This window comes from Aristolochia californica, unplaced genomic scaffold (genome assembly GCF_029961685.1).
Source record: "Aristolochia californica isolate CCGP_79_NKW_82.1479 unplaced genomic scaffold, dmAriCali1.0.hap1 SCAF_10, whole genome shotgun sequence".
Taxonomy (NCBI): domain Eukaryota; kingdom Viridiplantae; phylum Streptophyta; class Magnoliopsida; order Piperales; family Aristolochiaceae; genus Aristolochia; species Aristolochia californica.
Window position 1 is genome coordinate 22,970,167 of NW_027181771.1, and position 10,723 is coordinate 22,980,889.

At 37.5% G+C, this 10,723-nt stretch overlaps 3 pseudogenes; 2 read left to right on the forward strand and 1 right to left on the reverse strand.

Moving 5' to 3' along the window:
• Window positions 1–536: 536 nt before the first annotated feature.
• LOC137935368 (uncharacterized) lies at window positions 537–1,364 on the reverse strand (annotated as a pseudogene).
• Window positions 1,365–9,808: 8,444 nt separating this feature from the next.
• On the forward strand, window positions 9,809–9,927 carry LOC137943323 (5S ribosomal RNA; annotated as a pseudogene).
• Window positions 9,928–10,319: 392 nt separating this feature from the next.
• On the forward strand, window positions 10,320–10,438 carry LOC137943334 (5S ribosomal RNA; annotated as a pseudogene).
• Window positions 10,439–10,723: the final 285 nt, after the last annotated feature.

Consider the following 10,723-nt stretch of genomic DNA (forward strand, 5'->3'; position numbering starts at 1 on the left):
TTAGGGTCAACAGGGTTTAGGGTTTAGGGTTTGGGGTGTTGAGTCCAGTTCAAACAATGCTGAGTCGCCTACACAGGCGTCCATAAGCCAACGAAACCCGACCCCCCATCACTGAGAGGTACAATTTTTAATGACTGTGAAATCCTATGGGGCTCTACCAGGGATGTTAGGTGAATTTGGACTTGATATGTGTGTTTTTGCACTGTTTAGTTTATCTACATTGGAAATAGTTTGGTTAATCTTGAAATGTTTTAGAATGTTGTTGAAAATTTTTCAAGTGATGTAGAATGATTTTGCTATGTGGAGAGGAGATTCAGGTGTTTAAATATCCACCACATGGTATTTTATTTTTTGTGGTTTGATGAGGACCATCTCGGATTTAGATTATAAATGGTTGTAAGAAGACCGCAAATTGCTCGATATTATAACATTTGGATCTTCGAAGAAGACAACAAAATGCTCGATCTCTTGGTCGAACAGGTGAATATAGGGAATAGGTTGCCCAATAGGGTTTGGAAGCATGAGGTATATATGGACTATCGCCCGAACGTCCCAACCACAATACCCCCGGACTTTGCTTTCCTTGCATGCAATATTTCTTTTTTCTGAGCTTCTTTCATGCCATTGAGATCATATTCTTCCAAGAAGAAAACTTTGAGATATGGATCATATCGAAATGCCCTAATATGGGGGTTTGCTATCATAAATGCCTCTAGATGGAATCTACCATCTGCAACAAATATAACAACATCAACTGCAATACTATTAGGACATGTAGTAGATGCACTTCCGCTGAAGACAAAGGTTTAGACTGTGGAACAATGATATCAATACTAGAGTCAGCTAAAGCAGATTTAACGGCTCTCACAACTACTGAGAATTGGATGGTCGATGCCACTGCAATCTTTTTGTCACAAAAAAACGTTTAATTGTATTAATGATATGGTCTACCTCAATTTGTATTTCAACAAAAACATATAAAGCAGGGATTTTGACTAAACAACTATGCCCTTAATGGATCAAAAGATCCAGAAAAATCATCCACACAACAGCATACCCCATATGTGATGTCAACTAGAATAATGCACTCATCAATAGAAGCAAAGGTTTCAAAAATGTCGGAAAGAACAAGTGAGTACATGAGGAGACCATTGATGAGTTGAAGGGCGACCCTTTTGGTGCCGGAAGATACAATTCGCCATATTGATTTATGAATTTTGAAGTTATAATTTAAAGGGAGTAGGGAAACTGCAGTATCGAGGGAAGCATTGCTAAGAATCGAATCAAGGACTTGATTTCTAAAGAAACAAACGCTTAGGAGGGGGTCTCGGGTTTTTGGAGGAAAGAACAGTGCCGGGTTCCATCTGATTAGCAAGCTACGTGAAAGAAGATTTCAAAGAAAGTAACGACAGTTATCATTGGCAGACTCACCTTTTCCAGAGAAAACAATGACAAGCGAATTGGAACAAGCAAAATACTTGAAGGGTAAAAAATACAGCATGAACCAATATGCTTTACTTACAGAACTTAGAATTATTCTATAAGACCTTTACTTCACAAAATTTCTATAAAACCTGTCCTATGTGTGCAAAATTTGGTTTTAATGGGGAAAGGAGGAATTTTGGGTTTTAATGGGGAAAGGGAAAATTTTAGGTTTTAAAGGATGGGCTAGCATGGTGCTATATGGACAAGTTTTACTAACGTGGGAAGTTGACAAATCGCATGAGGATTCCAAAGGTTGAAATCAGATAATTTGGGCAATAAGTTTAAAAAGTCATTATTCAGGTAAATAAAAATTTGAAATCCAATATTTGAGTACAATTCCTTGAAATATAATAAAAATAATAATAATTTTCCACAACATCCTTCTTATTACATGAGTTGCTAATTGGGTGTAATTAGATTGGACAACAACAACCTTCATGTAGGGCATATTGAGTGAGAATTTCTTAAAACCACTAAAATTTCAAATTTTGATCAATTCAATTTCTATAATTTTTTTGAGAAAATTTTACTTTTGTGCAATGGTACCCCACCTATAAATTAATATTTAATTAATCTATCTAGTAAGTACATAAAAATTTTAAAGCTACAACAATTCAAAGTAATATTTAATGAATTTCTTCTTTTACATGTTGAAGATTAAAATATAATTTTAGTTATTGAGATTTATATTTCAATTGCATAATTCTAAACTTTTTTCAATCGATCCTTTAACTTTTGCTCCATAGCACAACAAGGTGCATCAATAGATGACAAAAATTCAAAATACTGGCGCTAGTACTACATCATGACTTAAAAACTATCAACTATGAAATCTCCAGCTAGTGAAATATCAAGGAAGGAAAGAAGAGCTCCATGTTTAGCAAGTATTACGTAAAAGGAAACTCTAGGGAAACAAGGATTCCAAATCAGACTAGAATAGGTAGCCTCTTTGGTTTATATATAACTGAGGTAGGACTTGCTCTCTTCTGCCTTGTAGAATTGCCGGATCATACCATCCTCCTTTAGTCCACATTTTCCATTTTTTTTGTCGGATCTTGCTCTATTCTTGCTTCTTGGGGATCGACCTACTACTCTTATATTGTTTTAATGGAGGTCAGCTTGCCCGAAAGCTGGTAGGGAAAAATCGTCGATGACAACAAGACAAGTAACAAGTAATCATGCAAGACTCAATATTTTACGTGGTTCTGCAAATGGCCTACATCCATGGGAGATGTAGAAGATTTTATAGAGAAGTTGAAGAATCACAATACAGTCTGTTTCTCACACTAGAAATACAACCCGAGAGAGTCTTCTCTCTATTTCGTCTCAACGACTTTCGGCGAGACCGAAACTTCTCCCCGCTTCATCTTCCTGGCACACACACAGGCACCGATACAAAATCCCAAAGGAGTTCCGTAAACCTCTTTGTTCCGGTAAGTCCCAGACTCTATTCTTCTGACTGCAATGTCAAACAGCTGCACCGGTACCCGCAACGGCAATGGCAACGAACAGTTACTCCTGCTACAGTGACTACAACATCGTTGTTCTTCTCGAGTCTCCCTTTCTGTCGAGAGACTCTCTTTCGTACTTTGTTTCTATTTCATAAACAGAATCGAAGTCATGTCGTACAACACCGGTAATGGCAACGGCAGCGGCGTCGTATTGCAGCTCCGACAATGGTGATGGCAACGACGTCAAGCCTCTAACCACTCTTTCTCCTGACCACGACGTCACCTGAAGGTCTCCCGAAAACCCCTATCTGTTTTTCCGTGAGCTCCTCTATCGCTCTAGGTTTTTCGCCCTGACCCTATTCAAAAACCCTGAGGGTTTTTATTTCCCAAACAGAGTCGCAGTTTCCTTCCGAGACTCTCTATGTGCAACATCTCTGTTTCGACAACATAGATCAAGTCTTCATGCCGAGGGACTCTATTCGCACACCGTCCCTGATTCGGTAACAAAGCAGTGGACCAGGCTACACATTCTTTAACAATTCTCCCACTTGGAGACTGGTACACCAACTGGATCGCCCTCTTCCTCAAACATGATATCCTCCACCTCTGCAACTCATTGCCCCTGTCTTCATACTAGAAGACCAACTGAAGCTGCGTACAACTTCAATTTCTCAGGAGTAACACCATTTGTTAACATATCAATAGGGTTCTTCCCTAGTGCAGGTTTTGTCAACTCCCATGTCTGATTCCCTAACAAGGAATCCATCTGATCCTTCATGGCCAGATCCCACTTGCTAGAATATTCACCTTGCAAGGTTTCTTCGTAACTCTATGGTTCTCCACCATCTGTCAACAAAATATAATTCAAAGTAGGTGAGAAACGTTGTGGAAGATGATTAGTCCTTACTGATTTGCGAACTGCAGCAACTGGAGTGGACAACTCTGGATTTGACTGTAGAATAATAGGAGTGGGAGCACTAGACCCACTCTCCTCGTCATTTGCATCTCTGCACTACACTGTGGCCTCTAGTAGGCCATCCAGGTTGACAAAGTCAGACTCCTGAGCAGTTGCTTCAGCAACTGTACTGGACTTGTCCTTGTACACAATCTTCTCATTGAAGATCACTTGTACACAATCTTCTCATTGAAGATCACTTGTACACAATCTTCTCATTGAAGATCACATTCTTACTTCTTATAATCTTCCGGCTCTAATACCAATTGTTAGGAAAAAATTGTCGATGACAACAAGACAAGTAACAAGTAATCATGCACAAAACAATATTTTACGTGGTTCAAAAAATTGCCTACGTCCACGAGAGCTTTAGAGTATTTTATAGATCAGTTGAAGAATCACAATACAATTTGTTTCTCACACCAGAAATACAACCAGAGAGAGTCTTCTCTCTTTGTCGTCTCAACGAGTTTCGGTGAGACCGAAACCTCTCCCCGCTTCGTCTTCCTAGTGCACACATAGGTACCGATACAAAATCCCGAGGAAGTGCAGTAAACCTCTTTGTTCCGGTAAGTCCCAGACTTTGTTCTTTCGACAACAACATCAAACAGCAGCACCAGTAACGGCAACTGCAACAAATAGTAACTCCAACAATGATGATGGCAACATCATTGTTCTTCTTGAGTCTCTCTTCTGCCGAGAGATTCTGTTTCACACTCTATTTCCATTTCGGAAATAGAGTCGAAGTCCTGCCCTACAACACCAGCAACGGCGACGGCAGCAGTGTCGTACAACAGCTCCAGTAGTGGCAATGACAACGATGTCGAGCCAATAGAGTGCCAGTTAAATCTTGCATTTTCTATACTTTTATGCAACTTTCCAGTTTCCACCCCCACTCGCAAGTCTCCACGCAATTCACAAAAGAGCACACGTGGTTTGCCAACAGTGAGGAGACCTGCCATTCCCGGTTGACCGCCCAAAGTGCGTAATAGACGTACCTTTTTCCCTCCAATTTTTTTTTTTCAGAATGTATACTATGTGCCCTTGCCCCCTCTTTGTCTAAGCAAATGAGAGATCACAAAAAATACGACAAATTATGATTGTTCTCAATAGTGAACAAACAATGAAATACAAGACTCTCTACGTGCAATGTCCTTGTTTTGGCAATAGAGACGAAGTCTTCCTGTGAAGGACTCTGTTCACACACCGTCTCTGTTTCGACAACAGAGTCATGTGCAATGGACCAGGCTCCACTGTCCTCAACAAAGGCATCTCACTTGAAATTCTTTCACATCTGCCCAAGAAATTACACTCAAGTGTGAAGCTATTTTAGAGAAATGGCAGAATATGATCAAGAAAGTTAACTTCTTTCACTGCCAAATCAATTGACATCGGTTTTGTCTATCGAAAATACTACGACTATGGCTTCATATGTGAATGTATGTTTTGTCGCTTGGACGACAAAGGAGCACTCACGCTCCAAGACTCCCTCGTCTTCCCTTCACATCACAACGTCAAGAATATGGGTTCATGCAATGGGGTCATCTTCTAGTGCAAGAAAATTCACACTAATCTCAAGCTTAGTTACTATCTCTACAATCCCATTACCAAGCATCTCATGACTCTTCCTCCACTTCCTCCTTTCAGAATGGCCCATGACTCCTTTGATAGTTGTTTCCCTTTTTTAGGTTTAACCCATTATTAGGTAGTTTCCCATAGATAAAAGGATAGTGAGCCTGAGTTTGGATTGTACGTTAAATGGGATTTGGACAAGAAATAAGCCTGATTTTTATGCATCAACGGGAGTTTGGATAAACAAGACGTTCCTCAACAAATTTCTGGAATTTTGTCTACCATGATTGAAGGTATGCATCTTGGGTTTCCGAGTTTTCTTTTTATGAATTTTATATTGTTTTAGAAATTCTGATTTACATTTGGAATCTTGCGTCTTGAATAAAATTCCATTATTTTTTTGTTAAATGTTGTCTATGTTTTTATTCTGCCATAAAAAAAATAAAAATTTACGTGTTGTTTTTGAGTACAGGAGGATGTAGACTTAAGATGAGGCCTTATGTGCCTTGTGCTTCTTCGATAGCCAGTGGTGGCACGTGCGACTGACAATCCGTTGTGTGCCTAGCGAATCTCAATCACGCTGGCGCTCGCCGGCTAGACAGCGTCCAGGAGAGGCAGTGATGTTTTTTGAACAGCGTCCCCGGCCAAACAAGATGACTGCACTGGTGCGCCAGAGTAGGTTTCGCTTAGTGTGCTGGAGGTGCCAGCATGTTAGTGGGAACAGATGCGCCCGTCGAAGAAAATGTCCATAGCCAGCCATCAATTGTCGTTCGGATCTGCAGAGGGGATCATCAACGTGGGGAGATGAACGACGGGGCTCGTTGTGTGCATTGGTGTCGAATCATCAAAATTTTGTGTGCATTTTCTTCCTGACTCCCAATTGGTCCCGTTCCTCACTTCCAGTCGCCTGGAGACCGGCATTGCGCACAACTGATTCTTGGTTGCTTCAGTGGGTGGCAATGAACACCAGACAATACGTCGAAGTGCAGCTGAGAGGAGTAGTCACAGAGCACCAAGAGAGAGACGCTGTAAAGGAAGCCTGTGTTCACCGACGTGTTGTGCTCATCGGACGCACAGCGGAAACAATGACACCAGAGGAAGGAGACGGTGGTGCGGGGATGGTGAGTAGAGTCCCAAATGGACTAGACGTCTGGCTGTGAACAGCCGAGAGCGACGCGAGCGAATAGAGCAGAGACCCATATTGTGTGCGTCGGTCTTCCGTGCTCTCATTGGAGTGCAGCCAAGGCCAGGAGCACGACATCGTACTCTCCAATTGTCCCGCACCACTATACGTGCAAGAGCACCAAACATGCTCACGGCCCATCCAAGCCCAATGTTATCATTGGATACATTTAATTCATATATAAATAACAGGAAAAATAGAATATTTTAGTTTTCATTCTTTTTCATTTTAGCACATATGGGTTAAAAAATTGGATATGCATATATGAATGTTTAATATGCAAGTGTTAGTTAATTTTTATCTGTATAAAAATTTATTTTGGGTTTATGCATACTTAATCTTCTATGCATATTATGAATGACCTATATATAAGAAATTAATAATTTGCAAAAGTTTTAGTCAATTATTTTGATATCATATTTTGGTTTACATTTGAATAATGAAGTAATAACCTCAACATTCTTAATTATGAAAAATGTCTAGTGACATTAAGTTTAGTCACATAAATTTAATGACATACAAATTTGTGAATATCCATAGAAATCTAATAATTTAACCCCACGTGGTAATTGTTATATTTAAGTGGATAATTTGGATTGGATAGAAACATTTACAAAAAATTTTTAGTCATCTACAACAATAGAAAATTCCTTTAGAGATAAATTTATGATGCCATTATAAAGTGATATAAGTCATTTATGTGTTATAATCTAAGCCTACTCACATGCTGATTTATTTGTTTAAATTTATTTACATGGGTAAATATTCAATTTTTCGTTCCATTGCATGTTTTAGTAAGCATTGTTGTTTATTTTGTAATTCTTCAAACTTTATCTGTTCCGAATTTTGATTCCTCCGATATTATTCCTCCAAATGGTAATAATTAAGCTCTTTGTTGGTCATTTCTTCTATTAAATAGCACTTACATATATGACTCTTTCATTAGGAAAGTCATCACATTTTCTCTTGGTTGGTCATATATGACTCTTTCATATCAGCTCTTCATCTCATGTTCTATTTCTTTTTTATAAGATTAACTTATTAGACTCAAGTTGATAAAGTACTGACACATTTTAGTTTATTCAATTTGTTGTTCTTTATGAAATCCTCTGGTAATGTCATGAGTTACTTTAGCACAAATGAGGAGAACCATGCTTTTAGTTCATGTTATGAAGTTATAATTGGATATCTTATTTTTATGCTATATTTTATTTTCTATTTGTTTTATTTGAGTAATTAAAAATATTAGGCATAGGAATTGATTCGTAAAATATTAAGAGAGAAAACAATTAATTGATTGTATAATGAGTACATTGTTTCTCTATTTATAATGGAGAAAACTCACAGAATCAAAATAAAATTAAACCTACCCATGTTCCACTTACAACTTGAATAGAACTCCTAATACGAAACAAAGTAAATCAATATTACAGAATACTGATAAAATCAATAGATTTCTTATGTAAGATTCTATCCCATGAGACTCAAATATGACTTTGTCCTACTAATTCTTCCACCATGAGATTCCTTTACCATGAAAATCATATTAGACTCTTCCATTTTGCATTTGCAACACTCCCCTCAAATTGGAGCTGCTAACTTTTGCAAGAAAAGAAATTTTCATCTCCTATCCTCCTCCATACTTAGATGTTCTTTATTTCTAAAAAAAGAAATTTACCACCACTACTTCTCAACACCTCTTCTTTTGAACTTCTCCTTCTACTTGTCTCCATTAAGTGACCCTTTCCTTTTAAAGAGGCCCCAATTGTACATAGCAAATATGAGAGAAGGAAGCATCACTCTAGCCAAACGATAAAACTTCATATTCCTTTCAAAATGGTCTATGTTTGAAAAAAGACTCATTTCAATTTCAAAGGCAGACAAGCCCAATTTTTGTGCATGAAAAAAAGAAAGTGTATTAACTATTTTAATGGTAGCTCACAAACATATACTACTTTGGTGAATAAAACAACTTAACTCACTCTGACTGTTAGGTGCACTCTTGTTCTATGTAGGTAGTGGAAGTATAGCCAGTGCTCTAAAGTGATAAAAAAAATATGAAATTAAAAAAAATACAAGACGTTTGAAAAGAACAAAAAAAAGACCTTTGAAAATAAGGGAAACTTCTGTGCATAAAATGAAGATGGTTTACTTTCGTGGGTACAAAGCCTACTTATATGCAAACTAGGGATAAGAATCCTTATCCCTTCATCTTACATGGATCAGTATGATCTTCCCACCTAAGTACGAGGTTTACCCCTTTATTTAAATTCAAACTTGGCATTATCACAAATGCCTAAATAAGCTCATAAAATATAATTCAAGAGCATTTGAATCGATCCGAGTTAAAATTTTAAATTTTAAATGAGACAAAGAAATTGATAGCCAGCCTCTACAGCTTGAATGCACACGCGCCACTCACCTACACATGTGCCTTGCCTATGTGGCTCACCCACGCACCTCAGCTACATCCTCACCCACGCCTAGGTGGGGGGCAAGGGTTGGGTTGTGATTAATTAAATAACACATTTAATGTATTTACTAATCATATAATTAATGATTAAGTAAGAAATAATTAAATACCCAATGATTTATGCTAATTAATCGGCCAAGTGACATATTTAATGTAATAACTAATCGATTATTTAATAGAAAAGTAGTAATAACTTACTTATCTAATTAATTAAACACATTCTAGTTATATAATTAGGATGGGTGACTTCCTGAGAAGTCCTTGTGTTGCACCCCTTTTTGCCCTATTTTTCACTACCACCAGCTAATTTCTCCCTCGCAATGCTGCGGTTAGGGGTGACAAAACATATTTGTATATATATATATATATATATATATATATATATATATATATTGACGGTTTGAAACTTTCGGGTAGAAGAGAAGTGGGGAAAAAAAGAAAAAAAAAGAATGATTTTGTTTAGTTTTCCTTTATTAATGTAGTTCGCTACACTTTCGACACGGACAATGAATGTTTTATTCTTTAATCCAACAACATAGTGCTCCTTTTTTATTATTTATATCTCGATTTCTGCATAAGATTATAATTTATATTTTATTTTATGTAGGGAATGTGGAAAAGACCGACAGAACACGGGGGGATAGTGAAGCCAAGGAAGGGATTGGCAGGATGGAGAGGGTAACAACAACGAGTGCGATCATACTAGCACCAATGCATCAGATCCCATCAGACCTCAGAAGTTAAGCGCGGTTGGATGAGATTAGTACTAGGATGGTTGACCTCTTAGGAAGTCCTCGTGTAGCACCCCTTTTTCCCCCTTTTTCCTTTGCCACCAACTAATTTCTCCCTCGCAATGCTACTGTTAGGGGTTGCAAAACATATTTGTATATATAGTTTGTTTTCTTTTTTAACGATTCGAAACGTTTGGGTAGAAGAGAAGATGGGAAAAAAGAAAACAAAGTACGATTTTGTTTTATTTTCAGTTATTAATGTAGTTTTTGTTCAGTTTCAACATGGTTGATGAATGCTTTATTCTTTAAGCCAACGACAAAGCACTTATAATTTTTTATATCCTGATTTTTGTTGAAGATTTTAATTTTTAATTTTATTTTATGGAGGGAATATGGAAAAGACCAACAAAATACGGGGGGAGAGGGAAGTTGGGGAAGGGATTGGTAGGATGAAGAGGGAAACACAAACGGGTGCGATCATACCAACACTAATGCATTGAATCCCATCAAAACTCCAAAGTTAAACGTGTTTTAGCGACTGTTGTACTTGGATGGGTGACCTTCTAAGAAGTCCTCTTGTTGCACCCCTTTTTACCCTTTTTTCCTTTGCCACCAGTTAATGTCTCCCTCATAATATTGAGGTTAGGGGCAACAAAACGTATTTGTATATATAGTTTGTTTTCTTTTTTAACGGTTTGAAATGTTTTGGTAGAAGAGAAGAGGGACAAAACTACGATTTTGTTTCGTTTTCCATTGTTAATGTAGTTCGGTTAAGTTTTGACATGGCCAGAGAATGTTTTATTTCTTTAATCCAATGACATAGTGTTTTTTTAATTTTTAATATCTTGATTTTTTCTTAAGATTTTAATTTTT